Source organism: Rousettus aegyptiacus, unplaced genomic scaffold (genome assembly GCF_014176215.1).
Source record: "Rousettus aegyptiacus isolate mRouAeg1 unplaced genomic scaffold, mRouAeg1.p scaffold_m13_p_7, whole genome shotgun sequence".
Classification (NCBI taxonomy): Eukaryota; Metazoa; Chordata; class Mammalia; order Chiroptera; family Pteropodidae; genus Rousettus; species Rousettus aegyptiacus.
The window spans coordinates 40,746,021-40,757,250 of NW_023416310.1; the positions used below are offsets into that span (position 1 = coordinate 40,746,021).

General features: G+C 36.9%; 1 protein-coding gene across 1 annotated transcript in view; it reads right to left on the reverse strand.

Moving 5' to 3' along the window:
- PELI1 (pellino E3 ubiquitin protein ligase 1) overlaps positions 1-10,997 on the reverse strand; it is a 46,693-nt gene extending 35,696 nt beyond the window's left edge. The window contains exon 1 of the mRNA XM_016159839.2: positions 10,659-10,997. The gene's annotated coding sequence lies outside the window, so the exon portion shown is untranslated. The remainder of the gene's footprint in view (positions 1-10,658) is intronic.
- Between the last annotated feature and the right edge of the window lie 233 nt (positions 10,998-11,230).

The following is an 11,230-nucleotide window of genomic DNA, read 5'->3' on the forward strand; positions in this document are numbered from 1 at the left end:
ATCGAAGCCTCTCTCTATTACACTAATATCTAACTTGAACGACCACCTATGAAGTTGGTTCTGGAAAGGGAAAACCAGCAAAGCTAAAGGAGCTATCAGACTGAGAAAATAGGGAATGAGTCTAAGAACAAGAGACTGCAAAAAGAACAAGTTTAATAAAACTTGATGTAAACCAGCTGGAGACAAAGAAGTAAAGTTATGATTTAAAGACCCACTAAGTCAAAAGGGGCCTCATATTGCCATGTACTTTTATAAAGTGTGGTCCATGGCACACAACAATAACATATCTGGGAGGCTGTTAAAAATGTAGAATCTCAAGGCCCACCCAGACTTACTGCGAATATGCATCTCAATATGATCCACAGGTAATTCCCACAAGACATTAATGTTTGAGAAGCACTGGCCTAATACCATTGCATAGATGAGGGCACTAAACAGGTTTAAAAAAGTTTACTAGAACTCAGGCCTCTAGTCTCTCAGTCCAGTATTGATTCTGCTTCATTATGTTCCCTCCAAACAGACACAATATAACCCTGAACTTCATTAACCTGAGGTTTTGGCACAGAAACATTTAGGAGTTGAAATGAGTTTAAATCAAGTTTTCACTGACCATTTTGATTTGTTTCCACTCCACCTGGAATTTTAAGTGCACCATGAATTTTCTTCAATCATCTGTTTTTAACATCACAAAACGTCTTAGTCCATTCAGACTGCCATAACAGAATACCACAGACTAGATGGCTTATAAACAACAGAGTTTTATTTCTCACAGTTCTGGAAACTGCGAAGTCCAAGATCAAGACACTCACTGGTAGATTCGGTGTCAGGTGAGGGCCTGCTTCCTGGTTCACTGAAAGCTATCTTTTTGCTGTCTCCTCACATGACAAAAGGAGCAAGGGATCTCTCTGAGGTCTTTTATAATGTCATTAATCTCATTCAAGAGAGCTTAGCTGCCCTCATTGCCTAATCACCCCTCAAAGGCCCCACACCTCCAAATACCATCATAATGGGGATTAGGTTTCAACATATGAATTGCGGCAGAGGGGCAAAAATCATTCAGTCTATTTGTACTACATGAAACACAAACATGCTATCTATACCCCTGACTACAAAGAATTCTTCAATTCACACAGTAAGTTTCAATCCTGAATATTCAATGTGAAGAAGCAGTCAAGACACAGAAACTAGAGATACTTTCTATAGACAAATCATTTAAAGTCATAGCAAATCATTTATAGTCATGGAATCATGGAATATGGAGCTGGAAGAGACCTTACAGGGTTGAGATGACGGTTCATCTAGAATGCCAGCCATACAGCTGCTGACCATGCTGTACCAAAAAGGAGTTTGAAGCTGGTTTGGGGTCAGTGATTAGTTATATCATAGAGTCACTGACCTTAAAAGATAAGGAAACTAAGGCCCAGAGGTTAAGAGAAATATATGAGGCAGGCACAAAATAAATGGACTCCAACTCTAGGTCTCTTGACTTCTGGTATAGTGGTTTTTATCCCAAATCACACTGCTTCTCCTGTCTGATACATTTATTCAATAAAAAAATAAAATGATTTTCATGTAATGGATAATAAAAATCAAACCAATTAAAATTTAACTGGAAATAAACAAGTCTTCAGAATTTACAAGTTCTATAATAAAGATTTACATGTACATGTAAATAAATTAAGAGAATTTAATGAAACCCACAACCTCTAGGTTGTATCATTATGATCAATGAATGATCTCTGACTCAGATTGTTTTCTGACATTTTACTTTATGGTGAATTTTTCCATGTGACAATTCTTTAGTTTAGCCATGATGATGCAGGGCACCTATGTGCTATGATGGAGCTTTCAATTTAAGAAGTGGGTGGAGAATGAGGGGGCATATTGAATCATTAACAGCCTACTCAGTTCTGAAACCTAGCAAATCCTTTTTGGAAGCCATTTTAAAAACAGCTTCAAGAGGCAAATTCTGGCTAAAGCCTTAAAAGACCGATCTGTAAGAGCTGAACTATACACAAATAAATTGGCATGCCATTTCTAAAAGAGACACTATAAAGAAGCTTCAGAAAATTGTGATTTTCTTATTGTTGAATAAATGTCACTGATGAATTGAAAAAAAGGTCTGGCATCAAAGAAGTTACAGATCTGTTCTATGTTGAATAGTTTAAGAGTCCACCTCACAATTCATTGCTTCTTTGAGGACTAGTTCAGAGACTGAATCATCCCATTTTAAATGAAAATTACAGTAAAGTAATAAGTAAATTTAAAAAGCTTTCAGATACATGAAGTCTGTCTATAGCACTGTGTTTTCTAATTAGAAGCAGGCAGTACTTTACAAAAGATAAATATTTTTAACACATTTGCTCATGAGTGATAAAGTTAACTAGTTTTGTAATTTAGATGTTTTGGTCCTTTGGTAAATTTAAAAGTGTGGTGGTGAGAAACGATTTGAAGAAAAATCCATTGTGTTAACTGTAGTCTAAAATGAAAGGAAATCTGCTTTTACTGCTTCCAATATGTGCAGTCCTTTAAATTTGGCGTAAACCCTGAGGAACATGAAGTACTGTGGATATATCTGCCGAGAACCAGGAATACAACACTAAAGTTCTGAAGAACCAACAAAACACTTGCAACTTTTTTCACTTGTTAAAAAATAAAACTGAACTTCAATATGCTTTTGAAAAATTAAGCCAACTATGCTGAACACTACGATGGGCATCTACCAACTAGCAAAAAATCAGGGTCAATCACCTTGGCCATGGAAGGAAGGAGAGAAGCTACAAATTTCTTCACCACATTAACTGACCTTTTTTATCCTTTTCTCTTGACTGTCAAAAAGCTCGACAGAAGTCCAGGCACAGTTTTTCCCCAAGGCCATTTACAATTAACCTTATATTACAGTGATGATGAAGATTCTGTTTACCTGACATTTTTGGAAAATATAACGTATACCAAGAGCTGAAAAGAGCTTTTGAAATTCTACTACGCTATTAATTCCATTATCAAATATTGCCAGTTTAGGTATCAGTTCTGGATAGATGCAGGATAAACTCATGAGGATTTCAAATCAGTGAGTTTATTACTGTTTCCAACATTATTCAGTTCAAAAAGTATTGCATCTTATATGTCACACAGTTATCTCTTAGTTTCTCGCTGGATGGGATCTACCGACTCAAAAGTTACATAGGTAAGACAAAAAGGAAAAGTATTACATCTGTCCAATATATGTGAATTGTTTGAGGCCCTTAATTCACTTCAAGCCTATATTATAGGTATACAAAATAGCAGACAAATGTAGAAAACTGTGGAAGAGCAATGGGCACTACTAACCTGGCAAAGGAAGATAAACAGAGCTACTGGAAGAGCGATGAAAAGATGAAAGTGAGAGATGAAGTGAGAGAGGCAGGGATATGCAATACAAGTATCCTGCAATGTATAAGCTGAAAAAGAATAACCTGAAACCTGATGCTGCAAAAATCTATAGAGCTTAATAAATTGAATTTTTAAATAATTCTTAATTATTGTTAATTATCATTATTATTAATTCCAAAATTAAGTATAGGCTTTATTGTGGTCATTATGTTTAAGCCAACATGAAATATATGATGTTCCTTTTGCAAAGCAACTTTTTTTCCTTGAAATAAAAGCTGTATTATTACAATTCTCTATTCAATTTGTAAATTTGCATCCTTAGCTCATTAGGTCATGGACATTTTGGATCCATGGTCATGTTTATCATTTTGTGAGAACCAATTTTTTTCTTTCCTTCCTTTTCTTTATCCCTCCCCCTCTTTCTTTCTCTTCCTCCTCTATCCTAAGTTATTTATATATTCCACAAAAACAAAAATGAAAACCAGATTCATAACCCTACTACCAAATCAACAGACTGAAAGCTATTTCTAAAAGGAATCTCACATTAATAAGGTCATCATAGAATTTCAAAGTTATTTATGAAAAACTGCTATTTTTATTTTACAGATGATTTAAGGGTAGCCTGTTAAAGACTTTCAGGGTTAAGGGAAAGCCCAGGAATTAAACATGGGCTCTGTGTTCCATCCTAATAGGTTAATTTTTAAAATATACTAAATAATCCAGCCTCACAGCTTCATCCTGGTAATATGTAGAGTATATGAAGAAAGGGTCTAGCTACCTATCTGTACACACGCACATACACACATGTACACCAAAGGAACAAAAACTGAATGAATTAAAGAACTAGATTCCTAACAATTTTCTAAAAAACATTTAAACCTGGAAGCTTTGTTGAAGTGTTCCTTATACATTTATATACCTATATTCTTAGTGGTCACTATGCGATTCATTTTATAATAAAGGTTCACAAATTCTACTTTCTTCCATTAAATTCTGCATATTACTGGTTAAAAATACAAAAGAAAACATTATGCCCTCCCATTATGCATAATTAACTAGAAAAAGAATAGTTTTATTTATTCAATGTTATCAGTAAAAATCATTAAAAAGTTTAGTTTATCAGGTTAGAAAATGTGTTTCTGTAAGAAATGATTCCTATAAAAAAATCATTCAAAACTAATAATCTCTACATGTATATTGTCACATGAGTAGAAGATTTAAAAAATCCATGTTTATAGAGGATTTTGGGGGGGGGAGCTTTAAAACATTTGAAAGGTAAGATCCAATTTTTCTAAAATTTTAATAATAAAGACTTCAAAACAGTTCTTTATGGGAAATCAGCATGTTCTTGAAACTACTAACCTAATAATTGAAGCATGAATAAAAAGACCTGAGAGCCAGATTCATCTAACTAAAAGTATGCTAGCCTTTCAGTTCCACAGTGTGTGACATAGCAACAAGGAAGTTACACAATTTCATTATAAATGCCATCTCTTCACTCTTGCATGCGTGACACAAATGAGCTTACCTGCATGACTATTTTGAGTACTTAAGTATTAAAAAATGGTCATGGTCTTGTTGGGTATAAGTGTGTATGTTTTAATATATCAAACAGAACTTAAATATCCAAACAAAGCCTCTTCCATTTTAGTCACTTTCAAAGGTTATATCCTTATTCTAAACGATGCTACAATTGTCCAGAACATTATTAAAACTCCTTTTTAATCTATGGTGGATTTGATTTTTACAAACCGTAATTGCCTGCCCAAAATGGATCTGATTTTAGAAAGAACCTAAAGTTGTTCCTTATTTTCTTTCTGTCAAAATTCTTTGAGTTATATCTAATAAATAAAATGAGATATCATGTGACTAATACTCCCATTTTCCTTAAAAGCAAGAAACAAATATAAAGTATATATAGTAATGAGCTATTTTCATGTGTGGCTCTTAAAATGGCTTAGAAAGCAATTTTTTGAACATTTCCAAAAGTATTTTGAGTAATGCTAATATTGTTGAAATAAGTGAATAGCTTCAAGGGTGACTAAAGCAGACTTATTCTGAATGTGTATAAAATAAATATCCTTACTTTAAAGCAAAGATGGACAACCAGGCCCTACTCAATCTGGTCTCCTTTACCCTGCCTTTATCTTTCTTAATTTCCTGCTACATTCTCTCACTCTGATCCAGCCACATTGGTCTTTTTGTAGTTTCTTGCATTCTGGTCAAGCTCCTGTCTCAGGGCCACTGAATCAGCTGTTCCTTCTGCCTAGAATGTCTTGCCCAAGATTACCTGCAAGGCTTACTCCCTCACTTCCTTCAGGTCTTAACTCAAGTATCTATCACCTCCTCAATGAGGTCTTTTCTGCATCTTCCTCCCTCCCCATACTTACATCCCACATATTCTCTTTCCTTCTTTATTTTCATGTATGTAATACTACTCATTATAAAAATCTTCACATGCACACAAAAGTAGAGAGAATATAAGAAATCTCATGTATCCATCATCTACCTTCAACAATTTTCAATAATATAACCCATCTTGTTTTATCTATGCTCTTTTCCCCTCTATTTTAAATTAAAAATCCTGCTATCAGTTTAATTCATAAATACATTGCGTTTCTAAAAGGTAAGGACTCTTGTTTAAAAATCGTAACACATTACCACAACGAAAAAAATTAACAATTCCTTTTCACCAAATATCCAGTCAATGTCCTAATTTCCTCCAAGTTTTCATAAATGTCTTTTAACAGTTAGTTTGCTCAAAGTAGGATCTAAGTAAGGTTGGTCCACACTGCATTTGGTGGATGTCTTTTAAGTCTCTTTTAATCTTATAGTTCCCTTTCCATCTCTTATTTCTTGCTATTTATTGTTATTTATTTCTTGAAGAAGCCAGGTCATTTGTCCTTAAAACATTAAACATTTTATTTATTTATCTATTGTCTGTGTCTTAGATAATGTGAACACAAGGCAGAGATTTTAGCCTGTGTAATAGCAGCATCTAGACCAGTGCCTGACATTAAAAGGCATGCAATAAATACTTAATGAATATTTAACATTTATGCCAAAAGTCCACTGTCCACTCAATAGCAGAAAGTGCTAATCACAGGTACTCTTTCCTGCTGAATCTAACTAAGGACTCCCAGTTTTCTGAATATTACACTTCAGGCAGTCACCATCAAACAATCGGATTTGGTACCCAAAGTGAAATCTATTTACTAACTCTGCTTTAGACCCCTTTAAAATAAGTGTACTTTTATCTCCAAAACAGATTCTACATACTTTGTATGTTGAAACTGAGCTGAAGTTTAGCATGATAAATTACTATCTTTCTTGTCAAGTAGGTTTAAACATTTCTTAGCTTATTTTTACAATTTAGGGGAAAAAGCAAATTGTAGCCAAAACACTAACAGAAAAAGAAACTGCAGAAGATGGTGGGAAACGGAGGGTACTACATATATTTAAAATTAGCAACATCCCAAGAGATTCATTATAAAATAAAATTAGCGATTAATTTTTTGAAAAGGAAGTAAATTGTATGTGTTTTGAATTAAAAACTTTTTTAAAGAAAAACAACATTAATGGCCAAGATTGACCAGGAGATGACGAACGTCAGGATTTTCCCATTTACAAGCACCAGCAATACATTCTTTCTGTAAATGGTTATTTTGAGCTATATAAAAGTTGTTACAGAAGTGATACAAGGACTACTATGTAGAGCTCAATTTCTCAGAAATAAAAGTTTATTGTGGCAAAAAAAATAAAAAACAAAAAATTAAAACATTTTGTACAATATTCTGAAAAAATGTCTTAGGTTCATTTACAATTCATTTCTCTTAAATTACCTGATGAAGCTCTCTTTTCCTAAGTTTATTTCTGAAGAAACCTACACTAATTGAAAGGCTCCAATCAGATGTTCATATATCTCCAATGCTTATTTCTATTAAAAAAAATCAGAAATTTCTTGATGTTCACTCAAGAAATCTTGTGCTTTCCCTTTATTACCTGCAAATTCATTTGGTAACATCAAAAATTATGCAGGACCTACTACGTGTATAATATATTACGCAATCATTTTTAAACTTGGGAAGGAAAAATTATTAGAGGTGGTCTTTCAAGATAACATTAAAAAAAAAAAGCTAGTGGTATAACTCAAAATTATATCAAGTTCTTTTGGTGACCAATATTTCTTATTTTGAGGTTCTCACACTTTAGTCTGGGGAAATTTTTCTCTGGCAGAGATCAAACTTAAACAAAGAAAACAACAATAAACAGCCACTACCACATGTGTAAAAAAATCTCCAATGGCCCAAATCCCTGGAAAGAATGATTTCTATTTACTTTTCCTGTGTGATCTATTTAGAGGGAATCTGAAAAGGATGGCTAGAAATCTATAAACAGAAAGTGCTAAGTGGAATTCACTGTTTATAGATTTTAGCTAGAATAATGTTGCCAGGACTCTTTAAAAACATCTTCATCAGGTTTCCTTCATTCTGTTGATTTTCTTCCTTCTTTCTACTGGTTCTTAAAGTTGTTTTATTCTCCTCAATTAAAAGACATAAATGTAACTTTTGGAATAACATAATTTTTCCAAAGAAACTCCTAGAACCATCTCAGTGCCATCATATATATATACTTGTCATCATGAAATTTTAATATAGTTAAAATGTAATAAAACAATCCATATAAGCCTTTCTGATTTAACAAATGTAAGAATAGGTCCATATTGATGTGCCATGGTTAAGATGTATATGTGTGAGAAAGTTAGAAAGATAGTTTTAAGTTCTAAGTCTTTTGGCTTAAAATCTTCATCAGCTACAGAAATTTCCGACTGAAAACCGTTATTCACAGAACTACTATAGTTCTTATCATATGACCTACTGAACACAGGTATATTCTGAAATATACTCTGAATATACCAGTGACGTTTTGACAACCTGAAATGAAGCTGAAACAAAGTCAAATGGAAACATACTTAGGCTTCCCCTTGAAACCTGTTTCTGTACCATTGGGCAGTACTAGAGACTCAGTTCCCTGCCTTGTACTTTTCAGTCATTTCCTTTAAGGGGTTCCCCCAAAAATCAAGAAATCTGGGATGCCAGCTTTCGCTGCTCAACACTAACTTCTGCCTTTGGACTCTAGTGATTGAGCAAAGACGTTGTGCTAGTAGCTTCCTTAAAGTAAAATACCTCTGGTAAACTTGATTTGTAAATGCTACAGAAAAAGTTCAACATAACCAACTGTAAGATGACTTAAAAGAAAATTTTAAGGAGAGCACGGATTCCACATCCCACCCCCACCAAAAAATGACACTAACCCATGATTTCTATTTCACTTTTTTCAAGTCAACAATTTCATTACAGCCTTCCGTAACAGTAATAAAAAACTAACTAGGTGACAGTTTTCTCTTTAAAAGTTGTAAATTTATTAGATGAGGCATTATAACCACTTCACTACATGCAACTTTCCATACATTTAACTGTTTTATTTTCCAATTGCTTTAAATTCAAGCTCTATTTTAACATGTTACAGAAAGGGAACTAGTTAGATGACTAGAGGGAAAATATCAAAATAACAGATGTCTCACTTTCCTTTTCTAATGGAACCACCAGAGTCTAAAATCTGGGGGCAACTAGTAATACAAAATTAAATTAAAAAGAATTTAAGATAAGTGAAAGTACACACAGTTACTACAGTTCTGACCATTATTCACCTCAAGAAATAACTAGTAGAAATGACGCTTGATTTAAATTTTTGGCACCTTCCAGTTTGGTTCAGCTACCAAAATAAATAAACTTGTCCTCAGAGTTAAGTATTTTCCTTTAGAAGACGCTGTTGGTACGAATAAACAAGGAATTCATATATTGTATTTGCATTAAGAACAATGTTTTGAGAGATGTATATCTGATCACTCTGGGAAAACATTTTGTTAGTTATAAAGAACACATCAAAAACTAAAACTGTAGAAACTGAACCTTCTTCACAATTTAAAATTTTATATTCACACTATTATGCAAACTAAATAATTTTTTAAAACCCTTACGTTTCCCCTCAATCATGAAATACATATTCAATGTTGAAAAAAGACAAAGCCAGTTCTGAAACAAAAGATCAGCTGCTATGAAAACAAAATAACATTTTGCAGAGTAGGTACACAGACTCAGAACCAAAACAAATTGACGACCTCTTCATACATTCCAAGCTTCAGCCTTTAGCACAGCCAGCACCTAGAGATAAAGTGCTCACTTAACATTTGTTGATACACTGATGACTAAACGATGGGAAGGTTGATGGTGCTGTAAAAACCAAGACACATTTCCTTGTGAGCAGAGATTAAAATCTGTTAAACCTACATTTAAAAATCTCTGCCCTCCCACTCCATTATCGCTCTCTTGCTTTGTAAGAGACCTGCATGTACAAAAATTAAAGTAGGTGATGAGTTCACGATTTACAGTATTTTCCCCACTTGGAGCCTTTTTAAAGAGTCCTTTGAGGTTCTAAGAATCAAACACTATGTAAAAAGAGTTATTGTTTGAACTACCTAACAATTACCCAGACTTCTTTTAGACTTCTCTTAACCTATAAGTAAAATGAGCATCTTTAACTTTGGAGAACGAGTTCCTACTCATAAATGCTTTCAGCTCCTCAAACCCCAGGCGCAGTTGGAAGATCAAGCATATCCATCAATTAGAGGGCTCTTCCGGGCCTCAGTTTATCCACTTACAGAAACGGGCGCATTAACTTGTTTCGTAGGGGGCCCGGAGGTGTAATTAATCAGTGTTTTAAAATGCTGTGAGATTCAGAGATGAAAGGAAAGGCAAGAGCCACTCAGAGATGATGACAATAATCATAACAATAAAAAGAATGACTAACTTGGAAGTCTGCGTTATGTAAGGAAGGAGAAAGAAGTTATCAGATTCTCACAAACAAAAGAAAAGCCTACCGCCCCCTTTGTTTCTTTCATTTCTCTCTTCCTCCCTACCCCCGCAGAGCTCCCCTCGCGCAGCTGGCGGCCAGCGCTGAGCTCTGGGCTCGCAACCGGCCGCGGCGCGCCCCGCTCTCAGGCAGAGGGGGAGGGCGCGCCCGGCCGGCTCCTGACAAAAGGCGCTTCCTCCTGCTAGGGCGCGGGATGCAGGCGCCGCAAACTCCGCTCCTGGCCGCCTCCGGTGCGGGGGCGCGCAGGCGGCCCGCCGCCCCAGGAAGCCGCCGAGGAAGTTGCGCGCCCACCTTGCCCGCATCCCTCACCAACCCCGCCATGACCCCTCCCGCGGCGCGCTGCGGCCACTCACCGGACAACTGCTGGTGGCCGGAATCCCAGCACGGCTCCGAAACCCGGAGCGAGGGGGTGAAGTGTGCGTGCGCCGGTCGCGCGAGCAGACAGCGCGGCGTTTTGCCGCCGCCTTCCTCGCCAGCCGGCCAAGCCGGGCGACGGGAAGTTGGCCGAGGAGCCGAGCGCTGAGGAGCCGCGGGCGGAAAGAGAGGCGCGGGGTCCGCTTTGTGGTGCGCTCCCGGAGGGCTCGACGCAAATCCGAGCGCGCGGCAAGGATGGTGCTGCTGATGGAGGCGGCGGCGGCGGCGGCGCCCCCCCGACGGTCCCTCCGCCTCACACCGCCTCTGGGTCACTGACACACACTCGGTGGGAGGGGAGGGGACTAGCAGGAGGGCGGGGCCGGAGGGAGGGGACAGGGCAGAGCCACAGCGGGAGGCGGTGCCGCGGCGCCGTGTGGTCTCTTGGGAGTTGTAGTTCTCCCACCGAAGAAAAAAGGGATACATTGTTGACGCGTCCCTCTTGCGCTGCACTGCGCATGCTCGGGGGGAGAGGGTCACCCTCCACTGTTACTATGGTCACCGACACACTAAG